This window comes from Neovison vison, chromosome 13 (genome assembly GCF_020171115.1).
Source record: "Neovison vison isolate M4711 chromosome 13, ASM_NN_V1, whole genome shotgun sequence".
Lineage (NCBI taxonomy): Eukaryota > Metazoa > Chordata > Mammalia > Carnivora > Mustelidae > Neogale > Neogale vison.
Window position 1 is genome coordinate 65528908 of NC_058103.1, and position 23248 is coordinate 65552155.

The window sequence follows — 23248 nt, forward strand, 5'->3', positions numbered from 1 at the left end:
GCTTTCCAGGCAGAAGCAATAGCAAGTGGGAAAAAGGTTCTAACCAGTGAGGGTCTGCTTTGCAAATTCATGGAATAGCTAGGAGGTCAGTATAGCATTTCTAAAACAGCACCTCCACCCCCAACTATCAATCTCTCTCCTTCTCTGACTTTGTTTTTCTTCATAACATTTATCAGTATCTGACATTATATATTAACTTGTCTTTTAGGAATTTTATGATATTTTTCAGACACAAGTATTTGATAACTGATTGAATGACATATTTTAAAACAATGATGAAATGATGAATATAAAGCAGCTCATTTTCAATTCAGGGTTCCTTGGTTTGAAAAATAGTTACCCCAAACCTACCCAGGGCCATCATCTATGAAACTATCTATAAAAAAGATTAAGGATACTCTTCATTTTATATCATCTACACTGAAACTCTTGGCACTGGCAGACTGACGAGCCTCTTCGCTTCAGAGAACATCAAATGACCGGTGCCACCAATTTATCATTGTTGTTCCCTGGCATTTAATCATATTTATCACACTGGCTCCAATTTCTTATTTCTTTAAGGAGAACTGCTATTAGGGTTCCAAGGAACTAAAAATACGTCACTGTTAAGACAATTTCAGATGACTCTTAAATTGCATTTAAACGAAAAAATGATTCTGGCCCAGCACCTTGATCACACACAGGAGGGGTTCCACAAAGGCATGCAGACTTGAACTAAAGTCGGTATGTGAATTCCTGTCCTACAGCAGTCACTAGTACTAACACTACAATATACTGGCTGCCGGCAAGTTCCAGTTCTCTTCTAAAAGAGTAAGCAAAGCATTGGTTTTAGAGTGATCTGGGTATTTAGATTCTACTTACTGTTTGTTTATTCTTATAAGTTGTGTGTTACTAAATGCAGGTAAGTAAGTAATAGCAAAATACCCAGGTACTTCATTTAGTAAAAACCAGTGGCGGATCCCACTGGGATTCTGTGTGACCTGAAGCATATACAATTTGTGTAATTCCTTCTATGAATAAGAATACAAAATTATAGCACCTGGGTGGCTCAATCATTAAGCGCCTGCTTTCGGCTCAAGTCATGATCCCAGGGTCCTGGGAATAAGCCCCGCATCAGACTCCCTGCTCAGTGGGAAGCCTGCTTCCCCCTCTCCCACTCCCCCTGCTTGTGTTCCCTCTCTGGCTTTTTCTGTCAAATAAATAAATAAAATCTTTTAAAAAAAAAGGAATACAAAATTATGAAGGCAAATTTAGGTATAAAAATAAATACTGGGGCGCCTGGGTGGCTCAGTGGGTTGAGCCGCTGCCTTCGGCTCGGGTCATGATCTCAGGGTCCTGGGATCGAGTCCCGCATCGGGCTCTCTGCTCGGCAGGGAGCCTGCTTCCTCCACTCTCTCTGCCTGCCTCTCTGCCTACTTGTGGTCTCTCTCTGTCAAATAAATAAATAAAATCTAAAAAAAATAAATAAATAAATAAATAAATACTTATTTAGAATGTGACAAGAAATCACCCTAAAATGATGAAGCTTTAGAGATTCAAGTTCCTTTCTCTGAGATCTCTTGAATAACATAAATGATTACATATAAATGCTTCCTGACTGCAACCTGCTTCCTCTCTCCACCTGGAAAATTCTACAACTCCCAGCATCCCACAGGAACCCATGTGAGCATGGAATCTCGAGTTTAAACTTCATTAGCCTCGTGGCAACCTCACCTCTGGTAAAACCCTCTCAGGCTCCAGACTAAAAGGATTTCATCAATACAGAGTTAATCAGTCTACAAGCAGAGTTACCAAGCTCAGAGATGCCATGTGGGTAAAGAGGTGGCACTACAGCAGAGAATTCAGCAATGTGGTTGGGAGTCAAACATGTGCATCAAATCTGAAGTGGAAGGTGCCTCAGGGGCTCAGTCAGCTAGGCTTCTGAAACTTGGTTTTGGCTCAGGTCATGATTGTAGGGTCATGGGATTGAGCTCCACATGGGGCTCAGCAATGAGTCTGCTTGAGATTCTTTCTCCACCCTCTCCCTTCTGCACTGCTTCTCCATTTGTTGGTACTTATGTACACACACTCTCTCTAAAATAAATAAATAAATAAATAAACTCTTTAAAAAATAATCTGAAGGGGAACGCAAACAGCATAATGGGAGGATCAAAAACAATACCAATGGTCAACAATATCAATGGTCGGACATCTGTGCAAGATGTCTCCCTTATACAATAACATATAACCTCTAAAGGGTTTGAGATAATGGGATTTTAATATCCAAATATAATGTAGTCACTGAGCCTTTGTCCAAAGCCATTTAAACAACATTAGAACATCGTTTTTTCATCTGTCCCATAGATACGTATGCAGTTGTATATTGTTACATCACCTCCACTTATGTTATTGCCTTTCTTTAATTGCTCTTTCACTTTATTAAAATATTCAACACTTGAAAGTTATGCCACCAGGAGTAATTTCCAAACCTGTGTTAAGTTATTTTCATTTCTTTTTTTTGCAGGGGGGGGGTCAACCTTATGAATGGAAACTATTCCCAACTAGCACCAATTGGGGTCATTTTAGGCTGACAGGCCTTCTCCAAACAATAGTTTATAATTTATATTCAAAATAACGCTTGATAACCTGTAAGTAAAAAACTGGAATAAAGGCAATTCCCTCCTTTCTGAGGAGATAAAAGTGTATCTTCTATGTGGGTAGATAAAGTAATTTATCATTTTCAGGACATTAATTATGGAAAGTGTGGTGCTATAAATGGGAAAAGAACATGGTCCACTTTCTTCCATGGGCACTTCTGTTAAGAAGCTGACCGAAGCAGCAGCAATCAGGCCTCACTCTAGAGGACACTGGGAGCTTAAGTGCAAGCAGGTTGAGGTATAAGTATGAAAAGAAAGAGCCCACAGATGTATTCCATCTTTGGCTTCCTAGCTGGCTCAAGCAGTTTACCACAGTCAGCCTCGAGGGTGGCAGTTTCTATCATCATCATTAGACAATTTAAGCACCACAGGGTCAACATACACTTCTCCAAAGCAAAGATGAAGTGTCCCAGAAATCTTAGGTCTGCTAGCAAGGCCAATATGAGTCAGATGAAGATAACATCAGTTGGGTAGACCCTGGGCCCTGTGGAATCAGGGAGGAAAATCATTGCCAAGAAAGAGAGGCAGAGCTATAGCCTGCTGGAGTAAAAGTAGTGGCCAAGAAGAATTAAACTCCTAAGGGCAAGAAAAAGGTGTAACTAAAGAATAAATAGAGAAATCAACAAGCAAGATAAATGGGAAAAAAATCTAGATCGAATAATTAAAAGTGGGCTGTGTACAGGCAGCCCATTTATAAGGCGCTCGCTCTGTAAGTGAGAAGGCCAATTCTTAAAGTTAGTTGAGCTGGGCCAGACACTGTCTCTTCCCTTCCAATCTGCTCTTAATTACTTACTGTAGAGTTGGGTTTTGACTCTTATGCCTACTTTGACTCATAATTAGTAGATCTCAAGGTGGTGTCCCTATGTATGATTCTGGCCATGTATCTGTTGTTACATCTGTCCTATGACTAAGTTCTTCCATCTGTCTCTGATTTCCTGGTTCTCCAACTCTAGTTAGGTACAGTACTACCCAAATAGCAAACAGAACAGTACTTGTGCTTTGCTTGGAATCCCAGACATGAAACCATGCCACTACTAGGATAGGACAGGGGATGCAGCTAACCTTATCTCAGGCCCATGGACAAATTGTCGGGCAAATTACCAAGCTCCCAGGATTTTCAATTCAACTAACTTCCATGTTTTTACTGGGCCTTCAAGTTCTAAAACTTCTAGGGTACTTATTTTTTTATACATAGCTATATCCCCAACTTCAGTGTAAGATCCCTGAAGGAAGAGTCTATTCTTTATCAATATCTGGACTCTGCCTCCACATCCAATCTCCTCCATAATGCCTAGGCAGTTTTCCATTAACATCCACTGAGTGATTCTATGAGTCAAGTTGCCCTTTACAATTTTATGTCACTAAAATTAAAATTTTGCCACATGAGACACCTTTCATATACAAATAAACCTAAAGTAGAACATAGAGTGGTTCTCTTTAAATCTGAACCATATTTTTGCTCTATCCAATGGCCTATTCATAAAATCATACAATATTTTATTTTGGTTGCAAGAAGAAGATTGCTACAAAAGTGGATTTAGATATAAATACTACAATAGGAATAAAATCTGAATAGCAAAAGATTTCTACTTGAGTTGATGGGCTTACTGAATTGTGAAAAAAAAAAATAATAAATTTAACCATGAAGATTATTTTGATGAGACAGCTGACCCAATTATAAAATAAGAAAAAAATTATTCAAGTTATAATGATACAAATGTTTTCCCTAATATATCCACATCTTTTAGATGATAACGTTCTCTAATCCATTTTCACATATGTTCCTTTCTATAAGTAAAGGTGTATGTGTGAGTGCTGGCAGGCGAGACAGGAAGATACTTGAATAAATACCTCCAAGGTACTACCAACCCAAGCTACAGCAGTAATGTTCTGAGAGCAAAGAGAAGAGAAACTTTACTCTTCATCTTTCCTTTTATCATCATCTCTTGTTTTCTCAGTTGGTCTAGCAGAGTTCTAGGGCAGACTGGTCCTGACAGCATGGAGACAGCGAAGAAGACTTCTTGTCTAAAAGTGGATATATGGGTCAATCTCTGGTAACTCTGTACCTAGTTTCTGAAATAGTATTTAAAAGATTATCCAATTCCCAGGCCAGCCCACAGATGCCCATGTAAATCCACACTACAGCTAAAACTGTAAAACCTCACAACATAAAAACAATGACACTACCACAAAAGAAAGAGTATTCTAGTTCATTATGGGACTATCTCTCTAAGTTTTCTAGTGTCCTGCTGTAGGCCAACTGCTAATACATACAGATGTACATAACCTAGAAGCAGAGGTTAGTGAGGGACAGGCCTGGTACCCAAAAAAACCCCTAAAATATTATAAACCTGAGAATCAAGATATTTTATTTTTAAAACTTTGATTAAAAAAATTTAAAACTCAAAAAAAAAAAATTTAAAACTCTTCCTATATACCCAAAGGCTGGAACCGCAGAATTTCTTTTTTTTAAGTAGGAGTAATACATCACTTTATTAACATAATTTGGTATAGTTTATAAAATACATTTAGACATGTAGTACTTTCTTTAACATGGAAAACTATAATATTCTTTAAAAGAATATCCTTAGAAAAAAACCACTGTAGTGGCACCTGGGTGGCTCAGTGGGTTAAGCCTCTGCCTTCGGCTCAAGTCATGATCTCAGGGTCCTGGGATCGAGCCCCAAATCGGGCTCTCTGCTCAGCAGGGAGCCTGCTTCCTCCTCTCTCTGCCTGTCTCTCTGCCTACTTGTGATCTCTGTCAAATAAATAAATAAATTCTTAAAAAAAAAAAAAAAAGAAAGGAAAAAACACTGTATTGGGGGAGAATTCAAGGTCCTAAAAGAGCAGGATTATAGCTGCCATAAAAGCTGCAAAGAGCCTCACTAAGAGAATGCACAGTCATTGTCCAGTTATTAAGAATATAAAATTGGGGGTACTTGCTTCAGGAGACCAGCCTGCCCAAGGCACTAGCCAGGAATAATGTGAAGAGCTGCCCCTGTTGTGTTTATTTAGTTCAGTTACTCGCCATGTGAAGTCCTACTTCAGAGCCTTAGTCTATCAGGGGGAATTGGACCAGTGAAGAGGGAAGAGGTGGAGAGTAGGTCTATAGGTAGGTAAAGAAGAGCAGGAGGAAAAGAACTATTAGTGAGAGCTTATTATTAGACAGGCACAAACACTTTTTATAGACATGATTACAAAATATTATAAAAGAGGCATTATGATCACTATTTTACAGATAAAAATACTAAAGACTAGAGAAGCTAAGAAAGTTGCCCAAGGTCAAGCTATTGGTAAGTGGTGGAGTAGTGATACAAATCCTGGTCTGTGTAACTCAAGTCCTATTCCCAGTCTCCCACAGAACGGGGTACAGCATCACTCTTCTCCAAGCCCCTGAAGAGTTCTGCTAGCAAACCTCATTACCACAAGAACATATTAACTTTTCTATATCACTTCTTCAGTGTAAAATAAAATAGATACATAAAACGAAGTCTACAGACCCAGAGAAAATTATTTACTTAGATAACAGAAGTAAGAAATAGAAGAATTCATTCACTTCCTCTATCTTTTTCCTTTTCTGGTTAATTACAATGTTTCTTTTACTTCTGAGATTTTTTTTTATGGTTTGTCATAGTTCATATTCTTTCCTTATATGATCCTTTAAAAGTGTTTTACTTTACAGAGCAAGGGTCCAGTAACTATGGAAATGTTAACTATAAATTTCCTTTGAGCTGTTAAAAAATAATTTAGCTTTTGATAATCTACTATTAAATTTTGGTTTTATTTTAAATCAGTAACCATAATACAACCATTTATACAAAAGAATTATGTGGAGTAATTGTTTAAATCAACTTATAGAAACTAAAAAGAGAAAGTAAATAAAGGTTTTTTAAAATATCTACAGATTTTGAACACAATATTTTTGAAACTGGATCAGATCTTATTCTAAAAATTTACAGATCTAAATCATATCAAGTAGGAAACCAACTGTGAGAAACTGTAGTTCCATATGCCATTGTATTTTAAGTGTGAGCTACTATAATGCAGCTTTTGGGTTTTAAATTCTGGTTCAGAAATTATTACAATGTTAAAAAAAAATAAAAACAGCACTGTAAAGGAGGAGTTTGGCAAAGTCTAGACTATGAATCTAGCTGAGTACAGAAAAGAATCCAGATACCTACTCATCAAATAAAAGGGTTTTAGTTTGATAATTGGCATATCTAAATTCCAATCATCTTTGTTACTAATTAGCTATATAACCATGGGTCAGAGAATTAACCTCAGTTAAACTGGACTTCAGTTTTCTCTACAGTAAAATAAAGTTTTTACACTAAATTTCCTTCCAACTACTTAAAAAAAAGTGTGACTGTGATTTACTTGTTTCAATCAAAAAGTATCTGTGAGGAATTTTTTTTTTAAAGATTTTATTTATTTGTCAGAGGGAGAGAGGGAAAGAGAGCGAGCACAGGCAGACAGAATGGCAGGCAGAGGCAGAGGGAGAAGCGGGCTCCCCACTGAGCAAGGAGCCCAATGTGGGACTCGATCCCAGGACGCTGGGACCATGACCTGAGCCAAAGGCAGCTGCTTAACCAACTGAGCCACCCAGGCGTCCCACTGTGAGGAATTTTATATGGAAAAGTGAATAAAAGCTATTTTTATCCCAAAGCATCAAAATAACAAAACAAGCTCCTTTTTTCCCCAAAAAGGGGATATTTTATATAAAAACAAAAAACTAGGGTCGCCTGGGTGGCTCAGTGTGTTAAAGCCTCTGCCTTCGGCTTGGGTCACGATCTCAGGGTCCTGGGATCGAGCCCCGCATCAAACTCTGCCTGCCTCTATGCCTACTCATGATCTCTCTCTCTCTGTGTCAAATAAATAAATAAAATCTTAAAAAAAAAGAAAAACCTAAATGTTACTTGTTATACTGAATAAATTTTATAGTGATCATATTGCCTTTAGAAAATTAAGCTGAGGGGCGCCTGGGTGGCTCAGCGTGTTAAACCTCTGCCTTCAGCTCAGGTCATGATCTCAGGGTCTTGGGATCGAGCCCCGCATCGGGCTCTCTGCTTATCAGGGAGCCTGCTTCCTCCTCTCTCTGTCTCTCTGCCTGCCTCTCTGCCTACTTGTGATCTCTGTCAAATAAGTAAAATCTTTAAAAAAAAAATAAGAAAGAAAGAAAATTAAGCTGAATTTTTCAAAGAACTTATATTTAAATTTGTACTGAACTACAATCTACTCTGACTGCCATCCTAAAATACCTCATCCTAGCTCATCTAGAAATTAATGTGCTATATCTATTATAAAATGTCATAATTTACAAGATTGATACAATCCTGAAAAGTTGTGGAAGGGCTTGTCACTGAGGTGAGGAACAGGAAGGAATTCAATCACAAACCCTTAAAAGTTAAGAAGTCTAATCTAACTTTCCAAATAATATAAAACTTCTTTCTATAAACACTCATGATAGCAATATATATACTCAGCCAACAAAAAAAAGCTCAAATCATTCCAATGCTTACTACACACTCAAATACAAATTTGGATCAATAAAAGGACAGAAGAAAATTGTCACTTAATAATCTTTCTTATTGGGGCGCCTGGGTGGCTCAGTGGGTTAAAGCTTCTGCCTTCGGCTCAGGTCATGATCCCAGGGTTCTGGGATGGAGCCCCACATTGGGCTCTCTGCTCTGCGGGGAGCCTGCTTCCTCCTCTCTCTCTCTGCCCGCCTCTCTGCCTACTTGTGATCTCTGTCTGTCAAATAAATAAATAAAATCTTTAAAAAAAAAAAAAAGAATCTTTCTTATCCAGTGATAGACAGATTAAGGAAGATGTGGTATGGAATGCAATATTACACAGTCAGAAAATCTGCATAAAAAAAAAACGAGATCTTGTCATTTGAGACAACATGGGTGGGCCTAGAGGGTATTACACTAAGTGAAATGAGACAGACCATATGTTTTCATTCATATGTAGAATTCAAAAACAAAATAAAATATAAAAAATAAAAACAAAACAAATGATTAAACAAACAAAAAAAACAGAATTAGACCTATAAACATAGAGAACAAATGATTATCAGAGGAGAGGAAGGTAGGGGGCTGAGCAAAATAAGTCAAGGGGAGTGGGAGATACAAACTTCCAGTTATGGAATAAATAAGTCATGGAAATAAAAGGCACAGCATAAGGAATATAGGCAATAATAAGTAATATGATGCATAGGGACAGATGGTAGTTACACTTGTGGTGAACATAGCATAATGTATAAACTTGTTATACATCTGAAAGTAAAGTAACACTGCACCTCAACTATACTAAAAAAAAAAAAAAAAAATTTTTTTTTAAATATTTCCAGGACACCTGGATGGCTGCCAGTTAAGTGTCTGCTGTTGGCTAAGGTCATGATCCCTGGGTCCTGCGATGAGCCCCTGTCATTGGGCTCCTCTCTCTCTCCCTCTGCCCCTCCCCCCACTCGAACCCTCTCCTGCTTTCTCTAGCTCTCCCTCAATAAATACATAATCTCAAAAAAAAAATCCTTTTTTTTTTTTTTTTGCTACATGTGAGACTGGATTACTTCTGATTTACTTATTACTCATACTACATAACTTCAGATATGCTTTCTCTTCTGATTTGTTTTTAGTTGCCATGGGAATTGGTATTTATAAGAACTCCCCCTTTTAAAAACATGAATGAGCACCTACTAAATTATAAAAATTTAACTTGAAAATGCAAAAATATATTTTAGCTTTTTATTTTTATTTTTTAAAAAAGATTTTATTTATTTATCTGACAGAGAGAGAGAAATCACAAGTAGGCAGAGAGGCAGGCAGAGAGAGAGAGAGGGAGGGAAGAAGGTTAACCTGCTGAGCAGAGAGCCCAATGCGGGGCTCGATCCCAGGACCCTGAGATCATGACCTGAGCCAAAGGCAGAGGTTTTAACACACTGAGCCCCCCAGGCACCCCAACTGCTGTATTTTCAAATAGAAAAGAAATCAGCAAAGTTTCAGTAATAGGCATAAGGAGTGTGGGAAAGGGTCAATAAACAGCTAATCAGAAAGTCAGATATCAAGGTATTATTATTAATTCATTATTTAAACGCAGCCAAGGGCTCAACTTCTCTGTGTCCCTGTCCCTTCATTTTACAAGAGTATAAACACAGAATTACAGAGCTTGAAAGGACCTCGGAGATTATCTTGCCCACTGCTCTTACTTTACAGATAAAGAAAATGAAACTAAGAAGTCAAATGACTTGCCCAAAACTTACTCCACAAAATAGGGATAATAAAAAAAAACCTTTGTCCACTTTATAGAGGTTTTTATCTGAAGAGGAAATGAGATCATAGATTATAAAAAGGTGGCACTGGGTAATTAAGCAATAGTATAACACTGAAAAAAATCAAAGAGAAGCTTGTCTTATCATGTAAGTCAAAATTTAAATTTCTCTCAATGAACATACCATATTTATTCTTTTAACTAAATGCTAAGAAAATATTTGCCCATTTCTGAGGTCACCACATTCCAAAATGATTGAAACAAATAACTTTAAAAAATCTTTTCTATATGCCTAGATGACATAAGCAATTAAATAGCTTTTTGCAAATTAAAGGAAAATTTCACATGAGCAAATACTAAGCATGAAAATATTCAGTCACAACACAATTTAAAAATATGTAAATGACTAAAAATAAGGGCAAAGAAGTGAACAGAAAAGAAGTCATACATGTTTGAACGTATTAAATTTCTACATTTTAATGACCTCTACCTTGTTCCTGTTAAGTAGACCTGCCATCTACAAAGCTATAGAGAAAAACAATAAATTTACTGTTATAAATGACTTCCTAATGAGAACTAAATAATGCAGCAGCTTTAAACTATAACTACTTTTAGCACAAAGGATTTTGAGAAAAATTAAGGAATACATTTATGAGAATAGAGATGGAGATGATACAGATAATAGATGGGAAACAGGTTTGAGGATTGAGGAAAAAATAAACACATAAAACAACCTAATTCCCATCTCATCAGCTTCAGCAATTTCCAACTTCCTAAACTACATAATTACTTCAGAAGTACCCAAAAGACATCTAAGAAACCTGAGATCACTAAATTGCAAAGAAATAGGAAAACGGGCTAAATTTTATGCATCTCATTAAAAGACCATTAAAAGAGCAGCTGTTCCTTCATTCTCATTTAAGCACACTGGTCATTATATCTATGCTTGTTCATAATAATTTTGTACCCTGAGGAGCAAGTGAACATAGCAATGTATCTAGAAGTTGTTCTTACCTGAAAAGGTATCTAGTGTTCTCACATTTATCTTAATATTATAGATCACACATTAATATACATGCTTAAAGGCAGAGTATACACAAGCGAGTACAGAGGATAATTCTTACAAGGTTTAACTCTAAGAAATTAATACTAATATTTACATGTGCCCACCAGTGTTCTAGACACTAAGAATGCAGCAATGAACAAGAAACCTGAAGTTCCTGCCCTCGTGAAGCTGGGAAAAGAGGACAATAAGCAAACCACTTAATACATCACTTGTCATCTTGATGAAAGTCATCTTTCTAGACCTCGCTTTGCTCTCTATACAACTAGAAAGGTAGTATTACCTAGTTAAGTATCATCATAACCTTCTCAAACAAAAATTATGCCCCAAACCCATAAATCAATAGGGCTTGAACTCCAATATTCCCTGCTCTATCCCTACCTCCAGTGGCACATACATAACAGAATGCAGACCAGTGTAGGAGGTGTAAGCCATGCTATGAAACAGAAGAAAAATAACTGGATCATGGTGAAACTCAACACAGATCTGTGTTCTATATATAAACTAACTACTTAGTAAGTGATGGTTTCTCAAATAAGATAATAATGATAAATATAGATTATTTGGAATATATTATCTCAGTTTCAGTACCAGTGTCCAGATAAGTAATTTTTATTTCAAATATGTTTCAAATATCATGACTGCCAGTTTAAAAATCTTTGTTATCAATTAGATTAATATTAACCAGACTATGATTTTAAGCCACATTTTAATATGATAATCTTGTTTTTCTTACAGCTGAAGAAATAATTTTATATGATGTATCCAAACTTTTGAAGAATTGCAAGAAAACAGGCATAGTCTGACATTTGAGTCTTGTATTTAAAACTGCAAACCAGATGGGTGCCTGGGTGGTTCAGTCGGTTAAGCCTCTAACTCCTGGTTTTGGCTCAAGTCATGATCTCATCGTCATGAGATAGAACCCCACATCAGCCTCCATCCTCAACACAGAGTCTGCTAGGGATTCTCTCTCTCTCTGCCCCTTCCTGTACCTGTGTGTGTGCTCTTTCTCCCCTAAATAAATAAATCTTTAAAAAAAAAATTGCAAACTAGTTGTAAATGAACAAACAAAATTAAAGGTTGATGTTCTGACCAAGCTACTCTGGTACCAGCAAGCAAGATGTACAGAATTAACTCCTTGATTCAAGTATTATCTCAGTAATTCTGAAATATTAATATATAAGACAGTAAACCAGAGTAAGGAAATATGTATAGATTCCCAACACAAAATGTTAGCTAATAGCTTGAAACAATCAATCAACCAATCACTACTTCTCTCTCTCTCAATTCCCCAGTCAACATATGAAAAAACACAAAGGGCCACCCTCTACAATGAGAAAACTAAGGCTAAAACTTGGACACCAAGAAAAAAACTGAAAGAAATGTTGTTTAGCAACAGGGTCATACTCCTATCTTACTATTAAATAATGAATTGTTCTTTTAAGGGCAGAGGAAAAGTCTTACTTTTGTACCTTCAGGCCAAGCACAGTGCGGGGTCCATACAACCCAATAAATGTCTTATTTTGTTGGAAAACACAGAGGTAATTAAAAGAGACACTTCACATCCTCCCACCACCAGAACTGAAGGCCTTTGGCACCAGACATCAGAACTGATGGCCCTCTGGCACCAGAGCCTATATTCCTTCCATATAATGTATTGCCTTTCTATGACAGTTACCTCCTTCCTCACTGTCCCATTCCTCCTCCATCAGCCTCCAAAAGAAGTAGAGACATAGATGTTTCTTACATTGACTCTTGATGAAAGCTCAGAGTATAAATTTCACCATTTTGTGAAGGAAAGCTACACAAATGACTCATGAAAAAAACTCAAGAATAACCAGTTAAAACATTCCTCAGTTAGGCTCTTTCAATCAGCATTTATCTTTGGCTTATGGCAGATACTTGACCAAACACTATATATAAACTAAGCTCAGTAGCATATATCTATAAATCAAAAAGCTATATGTTCCAAAATCAGATGTTCAAATGCAGAAATGCTTTGCAGTAAAAATCCCAATATTCATGCCTCTGTGGAGGGCTATCCACACCCATTAGCAGTATGGGCCACAGAGACTCCTATACACAGGATCAACACATCTATAAAAAAAAAAACTGGATCTGACTGCATTTACATTACTAAATAATTGTGGCAGCAAAGTTCTGCACATAAAACTTTCATCAATACCCTAAATTTGTCTTCTTCTTTTCAAACAACTGAAAGCATTAAAACTGACATATCATTCACAGAAATATGAAGCACTCAAAATCAGCACTGACAATTATGGATGGTTTGTAGGCCCTGGGTTCTATACTAGGAGGTGCTATAGGCATGACCACCATAGAAGCAGACTTGTCTATTGATGGCCCAACAGACTGAAGGAAAAACCAACTACTAAAGAAGCTATAAGTGTCTGGCTCTTTCAAGAACTAATCATTCTAAGTTTTTTTATACTCAATTTCATAGGTCCTGTCACATCTTAAAAACCATTCAGAGTTCAATTAACTTAGAAACTTCCTTAAACATGAAATATTAAGCAATATTATCTTTGCCTAAAAGCCTGTGTATACCTTATGTTCTAATATAGTTAGAAAAGATTTTTACAAAATACCTTCGCCCTTTATTTTGAAAACACAGGGCCTCTGTTCTCTCCTCAAAAAAACTATGGCAAAAATTCAATTTTATTCTCAGTAATTAAAGCATGACTAACTAAACTCTGATATGTTTGGTTAAAAAAAAAATTTCTTTTTAAGAAACTGGTTTCCTGAGAATAAACAATGGGGAAAGAACAGTTTCTTCAGCAAAAAGTTCTGGGAGAACTGGATAGCCACATGCAAAAGCATGAACCTGGACCACTATCTTATACTCAACTTAAAATAAATAAAAGAATAGAAAATAGACCTGAAACTGTAAAATGCCTAAAGAAAACAGGGTGTTAAGTGCTTTGACACTGTCTGTATTTAACATCAAACACAAAGGAAATAATAAATAAGTAAAAATATTTAAGCAAAAATATTTTTATTTAAGCAAAATAAAGCAAAAATTATTTATTATTTATTTAAGCAAAAATAAATAAGTAGGCCTACATCAAATTAAAAGGCTTCTGTACAGGGGTGCCTTAACTCAGTTAAGCCTCCACCACTTTATTTCAGTGGTGAAAGCCTCAGCTCTGGGCTCCATACTGGGCTATAGAGTCTGCTTAATATTCCCTCTTCTGGGGTGCCTGGGTGGCTCAGTTGATTAAGTGTCTGCCTTCACCTCAGGTCATGATCTCAGGGCTTGGGACTGAGCCCTCCACCAGGCTCACCACTCAGTGTGAGTCTGCTTCTCTCTCTCCCTCTGGTCTCTCTTGGTTTCACTCTCTCTCAAATAAATAAAATCTTAAAAAAAAAAAAAAAAGATTCCCTCTACTTTACCCTCTGCTCTTCCCCAGTGCCATGATCTCTGTTTGTCCTTCTCTAAAAAAATAAAAGAAAACAAACTGAAAAGGTAACCTAGTGAACGGGAGAAAATACTTGACAATTATATCTGATGATAAGATGTTACTATCCAAAATACAGAAAGAGCTCATATAACTCAACAGCAAAAAACTTAAAACAGCCCAATTAAAAAACTGGACAGAAGAACTAAAAAGATATTTTTCAAAAAAAAAGACATAAATGGCCAAAAGGTTCATGAAAAGGTACTGATATCACTCACTATAAATCATGAGACATGTAAATCAAAACCATAATGAACTACCAAGTCACACCTGTTAGAATGGCTATCATCAAAAAGACAAGAAATAACAAGTGTTGGCAAAAATGTGGAATCCTCGTGCACTGTGTTGGGAATGTAAACTGGTGAAGCCGTTAAGGAAAACACTATGAAAGTTCCTTTAAAAATTAAAAATAGAACTACCATATGATCCAGCAATCCCACTTCTAAGTATAAATTTTTCAAAGAAAATGAAAACAGGGTATCAAAGAGATATCTGCACTCCTTTGTTTATGGCAGCATTACTCACAAGAGCCAAGATGTGGAAACAACCTAAATGTCAATAAACAAATGGAGAAAGAAGATGTGGTATATATGTATATATAATAAAATACTACTCAGCTATGAGAAAGAAGAAAATCCTGTCATTTGTGACAACATTGAATGGACCTTGAGGGCATTCTGCTAAATAAAGTAAGTCACACAGAAAGACAATACTGTATGACATCGCGTATGTGAAATTAAAAAAAAAAAACCCTCAAATTCATAGAAAGAGTTGTAAAGTGGTTGCAAGAGGCTAGAATGTGCAGGAAATAAGGAGTGGTTATTAAAAGGGTACAAACTTTCAGCTGTAAAATGATTAAGGTCTCAGGAACTATTGTAAAACATGGTGAGCATAGTTGATAACACTGTACTGTGTAGCTGAAATTTTTTAAGAGAGTAGAACTTAAATATTCTTACCAAAAAAGAAAAGAAGTAAGGGAAAGGAAGAAAGGGAGGGAGAGAAAGAAAGGAAAGAAGAGAAACTGGCTCTCAAAAAACTTGGTATAATGTAAAGGCACCTAGGAAAATATCAAATTCACAAAGACAAGAATTTGGTTCACTTAGCCCACACACACATATATGTACACCATAATCCATGCTTTATTAGTTTAATAAACACAGAAATCATACATCCAAAACAGTGCTATCTCATATATAAAGATTTTGAGGGCAATATCTTTTAAAATAAAGAAAAAATGGCTCAAAGAGCAATATCCTTTAATGAGAAAATAGTTAAATAATTAACCAACACACTGTAGTTGTTGTGCATACAAAGACAGAATTAGGCCCAGCGACCTCTCCTCACCCAGGCTGGGTCCTGCTCCACTCTATTCCCCCTTGTCAGGATGCGCTTGTTCAAGAGCATCCCAGTCACTCCAGTGCCGCCTCCACTGGGCAGGGATGGCAGATCCTCATTTATCCAATACAGGCATCCTGTGCACTCCCATCCAAATGCAAACCCCACAGCCCAACCTGTTCACAAAGGAGCACCTAGAAGGTCCTAATCAGGCCCAGGACTCAAATCCCCACTCTCCTACCTTTGGCGCTGCATGGATATCCATAAAGACCAGCAGTGGAGACCCCCAAACCTATTGGTAAAACAGCTGAGTGAAGTATGTGAGACAGAGGTCCACAAATCAAATCATCCCCCCAGGGTCTGTTATGCCCCCAGAGGCACCTTCATCTGAATTGGGCGTGTCTCTGAACACCCAGTTATCCCAGATGACACTCTGAAACCAGACTGAGTTCCCCTCCAAGATGATGTTTTCCAAGGAGGAAACAATTCAGCTGGCCAGCCAGGGCTCAAACATACTCTTGTGAGATTTGAGTCTCCCCATCCTTCAGGTTCTAAGTCCAACAGACAACCAAATGGCAAGGTACTAGAGAGATCTCATCTCACCACTGTGCAAGATGACAATGCCTCCAGGATCCTGATACAAGAGGGTGGGCAGTCTTCTCCCAGAAGTGAAATGTTAGGGAACTAAAGGAAGGAGGAATTCTGGGAACTAGACTTCTAAAAACCTGAGACTGAGCAGGGGAGCAAAGCCAGGGCCATGACAAGGAAAATCAACATTTCCCTTGGTAGAAAACTAGGCCTTGTTAGACTCCAGCACTGGGTTCATCCGGGGCCTAGTAATATTCTGTCTTCTCACCCTTTCTTGCCCTGGGAGACTGAGGAAAGGCTCATTTTCTCTGACTCCCCCTAAACTAAGATAGGGCTAAACTAAGATAAATGTGTGGGCATGTATGTAACTTAAAAATCCATTCTAAAGACAACTGCAAAAGAGTTCTTTTAAAGACAACACCCCTGAATAAATATATTATGTTTTGTTTAATCCCTATATAATCCCTTACAATCTCGATGCTGGTGTTTTTTACATGACAAGCCACAATAAACCTACGCTGAATAAAGAAATAAATGAATAAATGAGCAAAAGAATAAACAAGGAAATCTACGTAGAATAAAATATGTCTCCGCAAAGAGCCAATCTGAAAGAAGTTCCCAGATTTATACCATCTAATGGGAGAGAGTAAAGAAGAGAAGCAGATAATAGCATATTTCTGGTAGAAAGGTCATGATCTACAACTCCATATGCTACATGTGGAGGATGATAAGAGGAACCACCTTGGCCATGACACAAATAAGCCCAACTCTGCAGCACATATTGTGCTGGAGAAGGAGAGCTTCCTAAGGACACAGGAGGGAATGCACCGGTCTGAATCATCTATGTATCTCAAATAAATATTAGGGTAAAATTACTTTGTCAGTTAAACATATCATTTTATTCTAATAACCCTTATGAACAACTTCCTTTAAGCATTATGTTGAAATGACAATACTTACTTGGAAATATATATGTACTTATATAAACATATATTTATTTGTTTATATATGTATATATATAATATATATTTATTTTTAACAAATACATTGTTTTTATGCTTTTTTCTTTTAAAGATTTTATTTATTTATGAGCGAGAGAGAATGAGTAGGGGGAGAGGCAGAAGGAGAAAGAGAATCTCAAGTAGACACTATGCTGAGGATGGAGCCCGACATGGGGCTGAGATCCTGAGATCATGACCTGAGACATGACCCTGAGATCATGACCTGAGACAAAATCAAGAGTTGGACATTTAACCAACTGAGACATCCTGGCGCCCGTCTATTTTCTTTTTTTTTAAAATAAAGAGATCTCATAGTTTTATAGTTTCAGCTCCTCTAATATATTTATCTATAAAGTATTTCTCAGTTCCTTCTTGATAGAAGATATAATTATAAGTGTTTCATTATAATTCACATGTCATGAAATGTTTCCCAAATTTTCATATCACATATAAACACATATCACAAATTTTAACCTCTACTTATGTAGATACAAAAAAACAGCTCTTAAGATAAAATGTGACACTAATTACCCAAAATACAAATATTTTTAAATAAATGCTATAAGAAAATTTGACATTTTATGAATTTTTTGAAATCTTTCTGAAGCTTTGCTACAAAGCTAATTCTGTTGCACATGAGCCTTTGAAAACACTAATAATGAAAATGCCAGCTGAATTTTAAATACTTTTACTACGCAACAAAACTATATAATGTTGATATTCTAAAAGTAAAAGATTAATAATATTAATCTTCCTAGTATTCAACAGCTTCATAAACATTTAATTGACTCACTCAAAAAACACTGACTGAGTAGCAACTATATTTGCTAGGTATTTATATGGAAAGTCCTGGAAATCTAAAAGTGAACAAGATAGTTAAGATCTGGGGCGCCTGGGTGGCTCAGTGGGTTAAAGCCCCTGCCTTCGGCTCGGGTCATGATCCCAGGGTTCTGGGATTGAGCCCCGCATCGGGCTCTCTCCTCGGTGGGGAGCCTGCTTCCTCCTCTCTCTCTCTGTCTGCCTACTTGTGATTTCTGTCTGTCAAATAAATAAGTAAAATCTTTAAAAAAAAAAAAAAAAGATAGTTAAGATCTTACCACTACCCACATGTAGCTTATACTCTAATGGGTAGAAACAATGAATAAATAAATAAATAAATAGAAAAGAAAATGTCAAATCAGGGTGAGTGTTCTGATGAAAACAAAACTAGATTAGATGATTGTCACAGCTAGCTGTTCTCAGGTGACATTAAAATAAGGCCTGAAAAAAAAATCAAAATGAGAACTGAATGCCAACAGGGGACAGATACTGAAAATCTAGGGGAAGAAGTTTCCAGATAGAACATCAGGTTCAAGGGCTGCAAAGTAAGCATGAATTTGGGGTATCTGAGGAAAAGGGAAAAAGCAAGTATAATGTGAGCAAGGGTAAACATGCTAGATATGGGGTAAGTAGATGTCAGACTGCGCCGAATCTGCTAAAATAAAGAGTTTGGATTAGAGTCTAAGCGCGAAGGCTTTTTGTTTTAAATTTAATTATAGAAAGTTTAAATGTGTGTGAAAAAAAGAGAACAGAGCAAAAGGGATCCACATATATTTATCATCCAGTTTCAACAATTATCAATTCATGCCTAGTCTTGCTTTATCTGTACCTTTATTCATTCCCCACCTACCCCCGAGACATACCATTTTTTTGTTTATGTTAGTCACCATACAATACATCATTAGTTTCTGATATAGTGTTCCATGATTCATTGTTTGCATATAATACCCAGTGCTCCATGCAATACATGCCCTTCTTAATACCCATCACCAGGCTCACTGATCCTCCCACCCCCTCCCCTTCATTTATATACATTTTAACATGTATCACTAAAAGATAAGGACTCTTCTTACAAATATAACCCCTATCAAAAGTACTATCACTAAATCATTATTTTCAGTAATAATTTATTAAAATCACCAACTATCTAGCCAGTGTCCAAATTTTTCTGTGTATCAATTTTTTCTGAAGCTCATTGGTTCAAGTCAAATCCAAATAAGGTCCAGATTCTTCAGTTACTGAGTTTTGTGGTCTTTTAATCTATAGATTATGATTCCATAAATTTTTTCTCCTTACAATTTATTTGTTGGGAGGAAAAGAAAAACTGGGTTACTTGTCCTATCGGATTTTCCACACTCCAGACTTCCCGATGGCATCCTTACAGTATCACTTACCATGTTCCTCTGTCTACTGTATTTCCTACAAACTGGTAGTTAGATATGAATGTTTAACCAGATTCAGGTTCAAACTTCTAGCAAAACTACTCCATACCATAGTTGATGTTATGGACTCTGACTGGGAAGCACATAATGTGTTCTCTCAATATGCATTTATTAGCAGTTAGTAATAATTACTCTTAGATCTATTATAATACTTAATTAGGGGTTGTAAAGTATTGATATTACAATTCTATCATTCCTTCTTTATTTATCAACTGAAATACGTCAGTAAAGGAAAAACTTCCTTCATCAACCATTTGCTTAACAGTGTAAGAAAAATACATGATTCTCTTTATTTTTAAGTTTTTCAAATAATAAAATGGCTGCTTAGTGTACTGATTAGTTTCAGTAGGGAAGTTTTTAAAGATCTTTCTAAATACTGTCAGGAGAATACAGTGATATGTAGGAAAGCAAGAGTGAAAGCACCGACACCACTTAGGACGCTCTTGCAGGAGTCTAAATGACTCCTAATGATGATGAGTTATACAAGGATGGTAGAGAAGATGAAGAAAAGCAGACAGATTAAATATATATTTGGAATGTAAAGTCTAGAGGACTTGCCGATAGATTATATATTTGTGGTAAGGGGAAAAAATATCAACAAGCATCTAAGCGCCTTGGTTTATGGGAAACACTAAAAAGAGAGGAGATTTAAGGAAAATTAAATAAATATTTACCAAATCCTTATTACTGTTTTTTTCTTTATCCTGACTGAAAATAATTAAAATTTTCAGAAAGTAGAAATAAAATAGTCTTATGGTATTTTTTGATAATAATTATAATAATAATTATAATAAATAATAATTTTTTCCTAAAATAAAAATAACATCAAAGAAGATAAATTTCTACTCTTTTTCCTCAGACAACTCATTTTCTCACCTTTCCCCCCATATACATTAACAAAGGACATCGTGGCCAAAAAATTTTACTCTTGCAAATGGCTGAGAAGCAATAAAATTTAAAATTAAAAAATTTTAAAATGTAATAAATATTATTACTATCTTTTTAAAAATATTTTTTATTTAAGTTCAATTAATTAACATATAGTATATTATTGTTTTCAGAGGTACAGGCCTGTGACCTTATAATAAATATTATTTTTTATAAGATTTTACTTATTTATCTGAAACTGAGAAGGAGAACATAAGCAGGGAGAGGGGCAGAAGAAGAGGAGAGGCAGGCTCCCCACTGAGCAGAGAGCCTGACATGGGGCTTGATCCCAGGACCCTGGGATCATGATCTGAGCTGAAAGCAGATGCTTAACCAACTGAGCCACCCAGGTGCCCAGTAATAAATATGGTTTCAAAACAGAATAATTATCAATCTCTCACATAAGCTAACATACCACCATAAATAGAATGGATATACAAACAGCTGGATATAGAAAAATTAGAGAAACAGAGCTCAAAAACATTAACCAGTTACTTAGCATTAACAACTTAATCCTGGGGGAAGATGGGAGCTCCAATTCATCTTTTACAAGCTAATTTTCCATTCTCCCATTTCTAAGTGAGTAATAATAATTCAAATAGTCCTGCTGGGTCCCTTGTCTCTCCCTCAAAAGGGAGAATATGGAAGGTTTAAGAAGAAAGAAAAGAGCCTAACCTCAACCTATTATCAACAGCAATAAAAATAGCTAATATTACTTTCTGAATGACAAGATTTCTAGACACAATACCTCAATTTTCATATACAAAATGGATATTAGATTTGCCACAAATCATTTCTTCATATAAAAATTTCATAATGTGGGGGACCCCTGGGTGGCTCAGTGGGTTAAGCCTCTGCCTTCAGCTCGGGTCATGATCTCAGGGTCCTGGGATCGAGCCCCACATCAGGCTCTCTGCTCAGGGGGGAGCCTGCTTCCTTCTCTCTCTATACCTGCCTCTCTATTTACTTGTGATCTCTCTCTATATATCAAATAAATAAAATCTTTTAAAAAAAATTTCATAATGTGGGATGCCTGGGGGGCTCAGTTGGTTAAGCGGCTGCCTTCAGCTCAGGTCGTGATCCCAGTGTCCTGGGATTGAGTCCCACATCGGGCTCCTTGCTCAGCAAGGAGCCTGCTTCTCCCTCTGCCTCTGCCTGTCATTCTGTCTGCCTGTGCTCACACACTCTCTCTCTCTCTGACAAATAAATAAAATCTTAAAAAAAAAAATTTCATAATGTTACCCTATTTTGATAACATACATTAACAGAATATCTGATTAATTGGTAAGATAAAAATGACAAATGAATCACTCCTTTGTAATGAATCATTCTTATATGTATTATACTTATGAGTAACAGCTAAACAAATGCTACTGATCTCCGTTAGGCCTTATAACTATACTTATGTGTAAGTGCAGCTTATTTAATGGTAACTGTATTCTAGGATACAATGTCCTTCTTCTAATATGCAAAGATAGCTCTGGGTTACATTTCCCTACATCAACACTGCTCCTGTTAACTGTACTCTACTGAACTACTCAGAGCAAAACAAACAGTTCTGTCAGCTAAAAAAAACTACAAAGTGAGAAAATAAGATATGCACAAATAAATTCTAAATATTACAAATACAGATAAAATATTTCAATAATTGAAGACAGAGATATCCTGGACCTATAGGAAACTGTTGAAAAGAAAGGAGTCTAGGTTCATCTGCAGAAGCTATTAAGTCTAAAGAATTTTTTTTTAAAAGATTCCATAAGATCTTCAATATAAACATTAAAATATATAAAATTCTATTTCTTATGTACAGTTATAAAATATTTTGAAATCTGACATAGGATTTTCTTTAAATACTACATTTTATCTTACTTTTAAATGCTTCTCTTGACATTTCTTTTAAAAGAAAGATAATTAACTGTTTTGTGCTTCTGTGTATTTTCCTTACTGAGAATCATGAATGTTTTAATGCAAATCAGCTCCACCAAACATCTTCATAGATGACATTATGTATTCTGAATATCAATTATTCAAAAATGCATAGTCAGAAGATTTCCAAATCGTTTGTTTAAATACAGAATGTACAAATATCAAACAATATATCAACATTCTCTGTAATACAAAATAGATCCTTTATATTCATGTATATGTCATAAGGCAGACTGACTCTTAGCCTTAAATGCTTTTGCTAATCTACATTCTCCATCTAAAACAGCACATTTTTTTTCTCATTCCACTTCATTCCCACTGCCTCCCCTTGGTAAAATTTTCTGTTTCTTCCTTCTCATTCTCCCTTTCTAGATGCTAAGCAATCCCCAAATATAGTTTGTTACTCTGCCAATCTTCTAACAGATTATCCTTACCCTGTAAATAAGGTGAGAAATAGAGTTATAGCATAGCTTGACAATAGCAAAGCACATATTTTCATTCCCTTTACCTTTCTCATTGCTATTTCTTTGACCTCCTCTCAAAAATACTTTCTCCCACAATATTAGTGTGGGAGAAAGTATTTCTGTAAAAATTAGTGTAATATAGTTTCCAAGGAGTTGGGTTAGAATGTCACCCTAATTACTTTATACAAGTTAGAGATATGCAGACCCAGAATTTCAAGAATATCGAGGATTATCTGATTCCAAGGAAAACTGTTGGGGCTTACTGAATCAGAATAAACTCCAGGTGATTTATGGACAGT

At 36.2% G+C, this 23248-nt stretch overlaps 1 protein-coding gene and 1 pseudogene across 2 annotated transcripts in view; one reads left to right on the forward strand and one right to left on the reverse strand.

The window, feature by feature from the left end:
• The window catches only part of NUBPL (nucleotide binding protein like), a 214434-nt gene that overhangs the window by 55973 nt on the left and 135213 nt on the right, over nt 1-23248 (reverse strand). The gene's annotated exons all lie outside the window — the stretch shown is intronic.
• On the forward strand, nt 15887-16511 carry LOC122893009 (annotated as a pseudogene).